The sequence below is a fragment of the Salmo salar genome, chromosome ssa10, assembly GCF_905237065.1.
Source record: "Salmo salar chromosome ssa10, Ssal_v3.1, whole genome shotgun sequence".
Classification (NCBI taxonomy): domain Eukaryota; kingdom Metazoa; phylum Chordata; class Actinopteri; order Salmoniformes; family Salmonidae; genus Salmo; species Salmo salar.
The window spans coordinates 47,290,686-47,303,172 of NC_059451.1; positions in this window are offsets into that span (position 1 = coordinate 47,290,686).

Consider the following 12,487-nt stretch of genomic DNA (forward strand, 5'->3'; position numbering starts at 1 on the left):
TCTCTGCCTTGCCGGTTCCCCTCTTTCCACTGGGATTCTCTGCCTCTAACCCTTTTACAGAGGCTGAGTCACTGGCCTACTGGTGTTCTTCCATGCCGTCCATGGGAGGGGTGCGTCACTTGAGTGGGTTGAGTCACTGACGTGGTCTTCCTGTCTGGGTTGGCGCCCCCCCTTGGGTTGTGCCATGGCGGAGATCGTTGTGGGCTATACTCGGCCTTGTCTTAGGACGGTAAGTTGGTGGTTGGAGACATCCCTCTAGTGGTGTGGGGGCTGTGCTTTGGCAAAGTGGGTGGGGTTATATCCTGCCTGTTTGGCCCTGTCCGGGGGTATCATCGGATGGGGCCACAGTGTCTTCTGATCCCTCCTGTCTCAGCCTCCAGTATTTATGCTGCAGTAGTTTATGTGTCGGGGGCTAGGGTCAGTCTGTTACATCTGGAGTATTTCTCTTGTCCTATCCGGTGTCCTGTGTGTATTTAAATATGCTCTCTCTAATTCTCTCTTTCTCTCTTTCTGTCTTTCTCTCGGAGGACCTGAGCCCTAGGACCATGCCTCAGGACTACCTGGTATGATGACTCCTTGCTGTCCCCAGTCCACCTGGCCGTGCTGCTGCTCCAGTTTCAACTGTTCTGCCTGCGGCTATGGAACCCTGACCTGTTCACCGGACGTGCTTGTTGCACCCTCGACAACTACTATGATTATTATTATTTGACCATGCTGGTCATTTATGAACATTTTAACATTTTAACATTTTGACCATGTTCTGTTTTAATATCCACCCTGCACAGCCAGAAGAGGACTGGCCACCCCTCATAGCCTGGTTCCTCTCTAGGTTTCTTCCTAGGTTTTTGGCCTTTCTAGGGAGTTTTTCCTAGGGAGTTTTTCCTAGCCACCGTGCTTCTTTCACATGCTTTGCTTGCTGTTTGGGGTTTTAGGCTGGGTTTCTGTACAGCACTTTGAGAATATCAGCTGATGTACGAAGGGCTATATAAAAATAAATTTGATTTGATTTGATTTGATTTCCTCCACCTCCCCCGTCTCCCCCTTTTCCTCCTCCTCCTCCCCCTCTTCCTCCTCCTCCTCAACCTCTCCCTCCCTCCCCCTTCCTCCTCCCCCTTCCTACCTCCCCCTCTTCCTCCTCCTTCCTCCCTCTCTCCCTTCTCCCCCTCTTCCTCTTCCTCCCCATACCCCCCTCCTCCCCCTCTTCCTCCCCATACCTCCTCCTCCCCTCTTCCCCCTCCCCAAACCCCTCCCCCTCCCACTTTTTCTCCTCCTCCCCCTCTTCCTCCCCCTCCTCGACCTCTTGCTCCCCCTCCCTCTCCTCTTCCCCCTCCCCCTCCTCCTCCTCCTCCTCCTCCGACCTCCTCTTCCTCTCCCTCTTCTTCTTCCTCCTCCCCTCCCCCACCTTCTCCCCTTCTTCCTCCCCCTCCCCCTCTTCCTCTTCCTCCTCCCCCTATGCCTCCACCTCCCCTTCCTCCCCTTCTTCCCCCTCTAAATCAGGCATCAAACAGGTTTTTAGAGGGACCTGTCCTTTAGGGGGCGACAGCAATATAATCAATGAATGGGAATCAATTAAAAAAGATGCATGGCTGGCCAGGACTAGAGGAGGTATATGGGTTTCTAAGTACTGCAGTATTACTCCCTATCTCCCTGTAAAAAATTGGCTAGTCGGGGGCTGAACGGCGTTGACCACCTCCTCCCTCTGCTCAAGCCATGTGGTTCCCTCTTGACTGTCGCTCCATCTGTTGGTGGCTTGAAACAACAAAACGCTCAACTCTTGCCGAAAATCGTAGCCCAGACCTACTCTGTCATATAGCCTAGCTGTTTTATTTGATTCTTGTTTGTTTTATTTGATTCTTGTTCTTGTTTCAAGCGCTTTGAGATTATTTCTGTAATGAAAAGTGCTCTAGAAGTTGAATAAATGATTATTATTACTTGTCTACTGCATGTGTGAGCCAACATGGCTGCATCGCATGGCTAGGTTTATATGTGCTGGAGAGAGGTGTGTGTGTGTGTGTGTGTGTGTGTGTGTGTGTGTGTGTGTGTGTGTGTGTGTGTGTGTGTGTGTGTGTGTGTGTGTGTGTGTGTGTGTGTGTGTGTGTGTGTGTGTGTGTGTGTGTGTGTGTGTGTGTGTGTGTGTGTGTGTGTGTGTGTGTGTGCCGGTGGCACCTTAATTAGGGAGGACGGGTTAATAGCAATGGCTGGAACGGAGTAAATAGGATGGTATCCAACACATCAAACACATGGTTTCCATGGTTTCAATGTGTTTGATGCCATTCCATTTACTCCATTCCAGCCATTGTTATGAGCCGTCCTCCCCTCAGCAGACTCCTGTGCTGTGTGTGCAAACCATAAAGACTTTCTTTTTGTCCAACCTTGATTGTATAAGGGCAGTTCAATTGAATTTTCTGTGAACTTTCTACTCTATATTGGGCAACATGTTTTCATTTAAACACACAGTTATTGTGTCTGTAATTGCTACTGAATAATTAGTTTGTGGTAACAGAAAAGCAATACAGTACCCTGCAGCAAGGTCATAAAGCTGTGGTTTAGGGTGTTAGATACTGCCGAACCATTAACCCTTTAGGAACCTTGTGTACGCACGCTAGACATACTATTGCAAAGGGAACAGTGGAGGATTGAATATGTCCTTTGCAAAAGAGTACCACATAGTGAAACGTGGACTCCAAGAGGTCACTGGTTCACATGTCTCGAAGGACCAGGTAAAATAGTATTATTCACTGATTGGGGGACTTTGAGAGAGGTAATGTTTTTGTACATCAATCATAAGTTCTACTACGCTTTGTATCGTTTGAATAGTTTTTTTCTTTACCATACCCTAGTTATAAAGTTGCAACTCGATTTAGTGGAGTAGCCTAGTGGGTAATGTCTTTGAATGTGCTTGAATCAACCATCTGCAGGAATAAAGTTGTGTTTTTTGCTGATTTCAGACGTTTTACATTGACCTCTCAATAACCCTCATTATTTCACACCCTTGACAGACCTGAGACAGGCAGACAAACCTCCCGTGTACCCAGTCAAACACAGAGCCCTTAACTCCACTGTCAGTTATATCAGATGTGACTTTGGGAAGGGGTGAACGTCTGGTTCAGTGAGTCTACTACTCTCCTACATGAAAGTGTGAAACTCGTAATTGTTCAATTGGGTTAGTGAAGTCGGTTGGGCAGGGCAGGGCAGGGGGGGGCTACGGTCTCGTTGTCGGCCATCCGTCTCAAAACGGCTCTCTTATCAAAGACACACACCAGTCTGGAGCTCAATATCTGTCTGTCATAGCAACCATCATCTGACAGTTTTTAATTATCCCCTTAGAGACCAGAGTTCTATCTCTGTGTGTGTGTGTGTGTGTGTGTGTGTGTGTGTGTGTGTGTGTGTGTGTGTGTGTGTTTGGAACCTCATTAGATATTGCAGCAGGGACTTGGATAACCTCTCCATCTCCCTTTCCATCCCCCCGTCCTCTGTCACTTATTTCCCTCTCTTTCTCAAATCAGTTATTTTCGAAAATTTGACAAACGCAGGAGTCAAACTCCGGTCACCAGTGCTGCTGTGTTTGGTATTGGCAGGGGCTGGGAGCAGACTGAGAGCGTATCAAATCCAGTATTTTCATCTTCACACATTTGACACAAGGCGAGCAGCATGTTTCCTGTTGAATGTGGGTTCATATTGAGGCCACAGAGATAATGATAGAGGAACTCTGAGTGTCGACAAGTAGTTCTTTCTGAGTCCTGTGGATTGCTGGGAGGTTGTGTGCTATATTATTAGTTGCCTGGATGACGCTACCTGTAGACTATCGTTAATATCAATAACAACAAAATAACAACTCTAACATGAAATGTTAGCGTCTTCAGTGCAACACGAGCACCAGCGAAGAAGTTTGGACAAAAAAAAACATTGGTGAAGTACATGTAGAAAGCTCTATCTCTCTTCAACGTCACATTAGCAATTTTGGGGTTTACACTATCCTTACATTTGCCTTGAATACGGTGTAGCCAAAGCCACATTACTGCTTTGTGTGTGTGTGCATATATTATCGTAAAGTAAATAGCAATAAGGCCTGAGGGGGTATGATACAGTGCATTCGGAAAGTATTCAGACTCCTTGACTTTTTCCACATTTTGTTAAGTTACAGGCTTATTCTAAAATTGATTAAATTCCTCATTAATTCCCTCATTAATCCCTCATTAATCTACACACAAAACCCCATAATGACAAAGCAAAAACAGGTTTTTAGAATTTTTTGCAAATGTATTAAAAATAAAAAACGGAAATATCACATTTACATAAGTATTCAGACCCTTTAGTCAGTACTTTGTTGAAGCACGTTTGGCAGCATTTACAGCATCGAGTCTTCTTGGGTATGACGCCACAAGCTTGGCACACCTATATTTTGGGAGTTTCTCCCATTCTTCTCTGCAGATCCTCTCAAGCTCTGTCAGGTTGGATGGGGAGCATTGCTGCACAGCTATTTTCAGGTCTCTCCAGAAATGTTTGATCGGGTTCAAGTCCAGGTTCTGGCTGGGCCACTCAAGAACATTCAGAGACTTGTCCCGAAGCCACTCCTGCATTGCTTGGCTGTGTGCTTAGGGTCGTTATCCTGTTGGAAGGTGAACCTTCGCCCCAGTCTGAGGTCCTGAGCGCTCTGGAGCAGGTTTTCATCAAGGATCTCTCTGTACTTTGCACCGATCGTCTTTGCCTCGATCCTGACTAGTCTCCCAGTCCCTGCCGCCAAAAAACATCCCCACAGCATGATGCTGCCACCACCATGCTTCACCGTAGAGGTGGTGCCAGGTTTACTCCAAACGTGACGCTTGGCATTCAGGCCAAAGAGTTCAATCTTGGTTTCATCAGACCAGAGAATCTTGTTTCTCATGGTCTAAGAGTCTTTAGGTGCCTTTTTCCATTCTCCAAGCAGCTGTCATGTGTATTTTACTGAGGAGTGGCTTACGTCTGGCCACTCTACCATAAAGGCCTGATTGGTGGAGTGCTGCAGAGATGGTCGTCCTCCTGGAAGGTTCTTCCATCTCCACAGAGGAACTCTGGAGCTCTGTCAGAGTGACCATCGGGTTCTTGGTCACCTCCCTGACCAAGGCCCTTCTCCCCCGATTGCTCAGTTTGGCCGGCGGCCTGCTCTAGGAAGAGTCTTGGTGATTCCAAACTTCCTCCATTTAAGAATGATGGCAACCACTGTGTTCTTGGGGACCTTCAAACTATACAGGAGCTTCTCATCTGAACCAAACTTTACATGAGCTTCTCACCTAAACCAAACTATACAGAAGCTTCTTATCTAAACCAAACTATACAGGAGCTTCTCACCTGAACCAAACTATACAGGAGCTTCTCACCTGAACCAAACTATATAGGAGCTTCTCATCTAAACCAAACTATACAGGAGCTTCTCATCTAAACCATATTGTGCATAGTATTGCTCATTTGACTAATGCAAATGTGCTCAATTTGGCTAACAGAACAAATGCTTTTTACTGCTATTAAGGTAATTATTGCAGGAATATGTGGTATACACTGTACCACTCAGAAGGACATGTCCCACACTACCTACAGAGGTAGCTTGGGAAAGAGATTTATATTTTTACATTTTAGTAATTTAGCAGATGCTCTTAACCAGAGCGACTTACAGTAGTGAATGTATACATTTCATACATTTTTTTCCATACTGGTCCCCCGTGGGAAATGAACCCACGACCCTGGCGTTGCAAACACCATGCTCTACCAACTGAGCCACACGGGACCATCTAGACTTACATCTAGTCTCTTAATGCTACATATGTGTCTTGAAACTAGTTTAGTGTAAAGATACCCTAAGGTATGGGACTGGTAGAAAAACCAATTCAGTGTCAAGTCTCGGTCACGGTACCTTCCCAATTGAACCAAATAATTATCATAAATCCTCTTCCAATTATAAATACAATTGATTGTTAAACCCAGTAGGTGATGAACAAATCCCCCTGTGGTCCTCTTAATCATCAAATCATTACTTTACAGATCAATGGAAACTCCATTTTTATGAACTCATTCAATAAGAGCAGGGTGAATGTGTTGTGTGTGCACGTGCTTGTGTAAGTGTGTATCCCACAATGCAAGTGTGATAGCAGAATGTGTGGAAGAAGCAGTGAGTTTGTGGCAGCAACAATAACGAGCCATAAAGATTCAACTCCACTACCAATGCCTAGCAAGTAGAACCACAGCAGCCATTTTGTGCCAAATGGCTCAGCAGACATAGACTACCACAGTAGAGAGGTAACAGTGTGTAACACAGGAGCATTGCTTGGATTTGAAGATATTGGAGGCTTAGCCCAAAGCCAGAAGGGGTTCCGGAGGCATCCTCTCCTGGCAAAACACAAAAAGGAATTTCAACAGTGAATTAATTTGGTTCACTTTGAGATGAACATTGAGAGATTAGAACACTGAGAGATCAGATCTTTTTCAGGTAACTTGCACCTTCCCACCTGCCATAGTAGACACTGCCAGTACTCAATTACAGTTGCTACTGTGGGTCTCTCTACTCTCTAACACAAACATCTACAGTGTATTGCCAAAAACCTTCATACCAACTTCAAACATAGACTGTGACCTGTCCAATGAGCCAAACTGATTAAAGATTCCCACAGTACCCAAACACCCTTACCCTCTCTCTCTCACACACACCGTGTAGTAATTAGAATCCATAGAGCAACTTTAAGTGATAGTCTACTGTGTGTTCACCCCTCCTTTGCCTCTCTCCATCGCTTTCTCTGTGTCGTCTGTTGTTGTCTCTCATCTGCCCTCTTCTTTTGCAGTGGTGTAAAGTACTTAAGTACAAATATTTTAAAGTACTATTTTTTGGGGGTATCTGTACTTTACTATTTATATTTTTGTCAACTTTTACTTTACTACATTCATAAAGAAAATAATGTACTTTTTACTCCATACATTTTCCCTGACACCCAAAAGTACTCGTTACATTTGACAGGAAAATGGTCCAATTCACACACTTATCAAGAGAACATCCCTGGTCATCCCTACTGCCTCTGATTTGGAGGACTCACTAAACACAAATGCTTCATTTGTTAATGATGTCTGAGTGTTGGAGTGTGCCCCTGGCTATCCGTCGATAAAAATAATAGGAAAATTGTGCCGTCTGCTTTGCTGTAAGGAATTTGAAATGGTTTATACTTTTACTTTTGATACTTAAGTACATTTTAGCAGTTCCATTTACTTTTGATACTTAAGTATATTTAAAACCAAATACTTTTAGACTTTTACTCAAGTAGTATTTTACTGGGTGACTTTCACTTTTACTTTAATAATTTTTGATGAAGGTATCTTTACTTTTACTCAAGTATGACAATTTAATACTTTCTGCCTCTCCCATCCTGTCCTGGTTGTAAAACGTGTAAAAGTAAATAGTACACAGTAATTTCACAGGTTTTTTCACCTCACCTGCAAATTCTTTGTAAGCTATGTTTAACTTTTTCATTGTGTGTATTTCACCTGTTTATAATTTGTGCAAATAAATAAAACAAATTAGAATCTATAAAGCAGCTTGAAGTGAACCAGTCTACTGTGTGCCCAACCCACTTCTGTTCTCGCTCCATCTGCCCTCTTCTGTCACTTTCTCTGTGTCTTGTTTGTTGCTGTCTGTCTATTGTCTGTTGCTGTCTGTTTCTTGTCTGTTGCTGTCTGTGTCCTGTCGGTTGCTGTCTGTGTCTTGTCTATTGCTGTCTGTGTATTGTCTGTTGCTGTCTGTGTCTTGTCTGTTGCTGTCTGTGTCTTGTCTGTTGCTGTCTCAGATTCTTGTTTGTTTCTGTCTGCATCTTGTCTGTTGCTGTCTCAAGTTCTTGTTTGTTACTGTTTCCTTTCTCTATCCTCTTCTGTTATGGCCTGTTATGTTCTCCTGGTGTCTCTCTCCATCATATCCTATTATTCTGTTACTGTCTCTGTGTCTTGTCTGGTGTCTCTCTCCATCACCTACCCTTCTGTTAGTGTCTCTGTGTGTTGTCCGGTCACTTTAGTTTTTCAATCCAAAACGTTCAAGGGGATACTGTGGTAGCTTAACTTGTGTTAGGCCTATGTCTGGCTCACCTAAATCCCCCTCTTCCTTATGTCTGGCTCACCTAAATCCCCCTCTTCCCTATGTCTGGCTCACCTAAATCCCCCTCTTCCCTATGTCTGGCTCACCTAAATCCCCCCTCTTCCCTATGTCTGGCTCACCTAAATCCCCCTCTTCCCTATGTCTGGCTCACCTAAATCCCCCTCTTCCCTATGTCTGGCTCACCTAAATCCCCCTCTTCTCTATGTCTGGCTCACCTAAATCCCCCTCTTCCCTATGTCTGGCTCACCTAAATCCCCCCTCTTCCCTATGTCTGGCTCACCTAAATCCCCCTCTTCCCTATGTCTGGCTCACCTAAATCCCCCTCTTCCCTATGTCTGGCTCACCTAAATCCCCCTCTTCCCTATGTCTGGCTCACCTAAATCCCCCTCTTCCCTATGTCTGGCTCACCTAAATCCCCCTCTTCCCTATGTCTGGCTCACCTAAATCCCCCTCTTCCTTATGTCTGGCTCACCTAAATCCCCCCTCTTCCCTATGTCTGGCTCACCTAAATCCCCCTCTTCCCTATGTCTGGCTCACCTAAATCCCCCTCTTCCCTATGTCTGGCTCACCTAAATCCCCCTCTTCCCTATGTCTGGCTCACCTAAATCCCCCTCTTCCCTATGTCTGGCTCACCTAAATCCCCCTCTTCCCTATGTCTGGCTCACCTAAATCCCCCTCTTCCCTATGTCTGGCTCACCTAAAGCCCCCTCTTCCCTACCAGTGCTCTACTGGCCTGCTGTTCTCATCTGTCCTCCTCCTTGGATCATTTGAAAGGTAGCAAGGTAGAGGTGCAACATGTCATTAGTTAGTTTTAAAGTTGCTGTATATACTGACACAACCAGGGCAATGCAACTGTAAAGAAAAAAAATCAAGTGTCTGCATAAGAGAGCGACACAACTGTAAACATGACAGAGAAGAAGCTACAATCGTTCCTAGGCTATATGAATATAAAGAGACATGAGCCACCAAAAATGACCTGTAGAATGGAATAAGTTCTAAGACCTCTGTAATTAATTTAATTTAGTCACTTCTAACAGCGAATGTGCGGTTTTTAGATTACATAACATTTGAGGACACATAGCTTAAGGGCCTACAGTGGGGGAAAAATGCATTTGATCCCCTGCTGATTTTGTACATTTGCCCACTTACAAAGAAATTATCAGTCTATAATTTTAAAGGTAGGTTTATTTGAACAGTGAGAGACAGAATAACAACCAAAAAATCCTGAAAAACGCATGTAAAAAATGTTATAAAATGATTTGCATTTTAATGAGGGAAATAAGTATTTGACCCCTCTGCAAAACATGACTTAGTACTTGGTGGCAAAACCCTTGTTGGCAATCACAGAGGTCAGACGTTTCTTGTAGTTGGCCACCAGGTTTGCACACATCTCAGGAGGGATTTTGTCCCACTCCTCTTTGCAGATCTTCTCCAAGTCATTAAGGTTTCGAGGCTGACGTTTGGCAACTCGAACCTTCAGCTCCCTCCACAGATTTTCTATGGGATTAAGGTCTGGAGACTGGCTAGGCCACTCCAGGACCTTAATGTGCTTCTTCTTGAGCCACTCCTTTGTTGCCTTGGCCGTGTGTTTTGGGTCATTGTCATGCTGGAATACCCATCAACGACCCATTTTCAATGCCGTGGCTGAGGGAAGGAGGTTCTCACCTAAGATTTGACGGTACATGGCCCCGTCTATCGTCCCTTTGATGCGGTGAAGTTGTCCTGTCCCCTTAGCAGAAAAACCCCCCCAAAACATAATGTTTCCATCTCCATGTTTGACGGTGGAGATGGTGTTCTTGGGGTCATAGGCAGCATTCTTCCTCCTACAAACACGGCGAGTTGAGTTGATGCCAAAGAGCTCCATTTTGGTCTCATCTGACCACAAAAAACAACTTTCACCAGTTGTCCTCTGAATCATTCAGATGTTCATTGGCAAACTTCAGACGGGCATGTATATGTATTTTTGAGCAGGGGGACCTTGCGGGCGCTGCAGGATTTCAGTCCTTCACGGCGTAGTGTGTTACTAATTGTTTTCTTGGTGACTATGGTCCCAGCTGCCTTGAGATCATTGACAAGATCCTCCCGTGTAGTTCTGGGCTGATTCCTCACCATTCTCATGATCATTGCAATTCCACGAGGTGAGATCTTGCATGGGGCCCCAGGCCGAGGGATATTGACAGTTCTTTTGTGTTTCTTCCATTTGCGAATAATCGCACCAACTGTTGTCACCTTCTCACCAAGCTGCTTGGCGATGGCCTTGTAGCCCATTCCAGCCTTGTGTAGGTCTACAATCTTGTCCCTGACATCCTTGGAGAGCTCTTTGGTCTTGGCCATGGTGGAGAGTTTGGAATCTGATTGAGTGATTGCTTCTGTGGACAGGTGTCTTTTATACAGGTAACAAGCTGAGATTAGGAGCACTCCCTTTAAGAGTGTGCTCCTAATCTCAGCTCGTTACCTGTATAAAAGACACCTGGGAGCCAGAAATCTTTCTGATTGAGAGGGGATCAAATACTTATTTCCCTCATTAAAATGCAAATCAATTTATAACATTTTTGACATGCTTTTTTCTGGATATTTTTGTTGTTATTCTGTCTCTCACTGTTCAAATAAACCTACCATTAAAATTATAGACTGATCATTTCATTGTCAGTGGGCAAACGTACAAAATCAGCAGGGGATCAAATACTTTTTTCCCCCACTGTATGTATTTTTTCAATGTTTTGTTCACCATTCAATCTAACCACAAAGCTGGCCATCTTTTCCCCTCTCTATCTGGCTGTCTCCCCTATCCCCTTCTAAGTTCAAGTTGAAGTTTGTTTATTTGTCATATACACATGATATACATTACATGGAGCACACAGTGGAATACAATGCTTACTTGCAGGTTCACCACTCAACAATACAACAGCAATAGAAAAAGTAAGCAGCTAAGTGAATAAAAAGAGAAATACAAAATAAAAGCTAAATTTAATAATTTCACCAATTTAATAATGGGCAGGTTTTTTTTTTGTACAAATAGTTACAAGACCTATATGGAAATAACTGACATTAGCCAGGCATGTTTACCTGTAGAATATAATAGGTAAAAATACATCTATGATTCAATTCATTTTGTTAGTTCTACCACCTCAACATTGCCCATTTTAAATAGGGTTAAATATCTAGTTGTAGTAAAGTTCATCTTCAGTCCACACGGGAGCACTGTGTCACTGTCAGAAGATATGTACTTCAGTCAGAAAAATGTTCTCTCGTCTCTTTGGTCTCAGCTGGGTAGCTACCGAACTAGCCAGCCAAGCTAGCTACAGAAATGAAACCCATTAAATACACTCGCTGGAAATAAACACTTGTCCTAATATCAAAGTAATGAGTAATATATTACCTTTTCAAGTAACTAATCCCAACACTGACCATAACCCTTACCTAACCTTAGCTCTTACTGTTTCATTTTTCAACTTCAATGGGGTGACATCAGAGTTGAAACGTCCCAAGGATTCTTTTTAGAATTTCCCCTTCTGCAGTGCCTGCTACTGCTTAGCGCAGTATATTGTCTTGTTTATTTTTGTCATTAAAATTAGACAGTAAAAACAAAAAAATTAAACGTATACTGCATAATGCAGGTGATGGGTGATTATGGACTCAATTTCAGACTGAAAAAATGATATATATGTATATTTATTTATTATTTTTATGTATATTTATTTATTATTTTTATTGGACCATCAAAAGGTATATGACGCTCCGGATGCCCAGGCCTAATGACGCCACAGGTGTAAAGGACCAGAGAACTATTGATCAGCAGCCTAACTGGAGCTGCCTTAACGACACTCTTGTTTTTCTCCTTTATTTAATGGTTCAGTAAACCATTTCCCATCCACCTCATCAACCACACACTATGGCTAGCAGACACACAACGCAAGCACGCACGCATGCACGCACATAATCATGCTTGTGTTACACAAAAGCATTGCACATCCTTAGAGGCAGGTAAGCAGTAGATGAAACACGAGATCCATTCTTCCCACTGTAGGCGTCATCTCCCCTGCACAGAGGTCTTAAGTGAGCTTTAGTGGCAGAGGGGCTCTGTGTGCTTCATGAGTGTTAGTGAGCCAGGCCTGTCAGTCTGTCATACACTCGGCTCCTCCTTGGCATGGCTCTCTAGAGGAACCTGGATGGCTGAGCAGAGAGGCCAGAAACTGACACTCTCACAATCTCTCTCTCTCCTTCTATCGCTCTCTCTTTCCCAGCTAACAATCATTCCCACAACTTTAAAGAACATTCCCTTAAGAGTCTCATTAGGTCATTACCTAATGTTTTCATAGGAATGTTGCAGTGAGGTGTAAGAGACCATTCCCTTCATGCCAAATAGAAGTCACCCAGAACGTG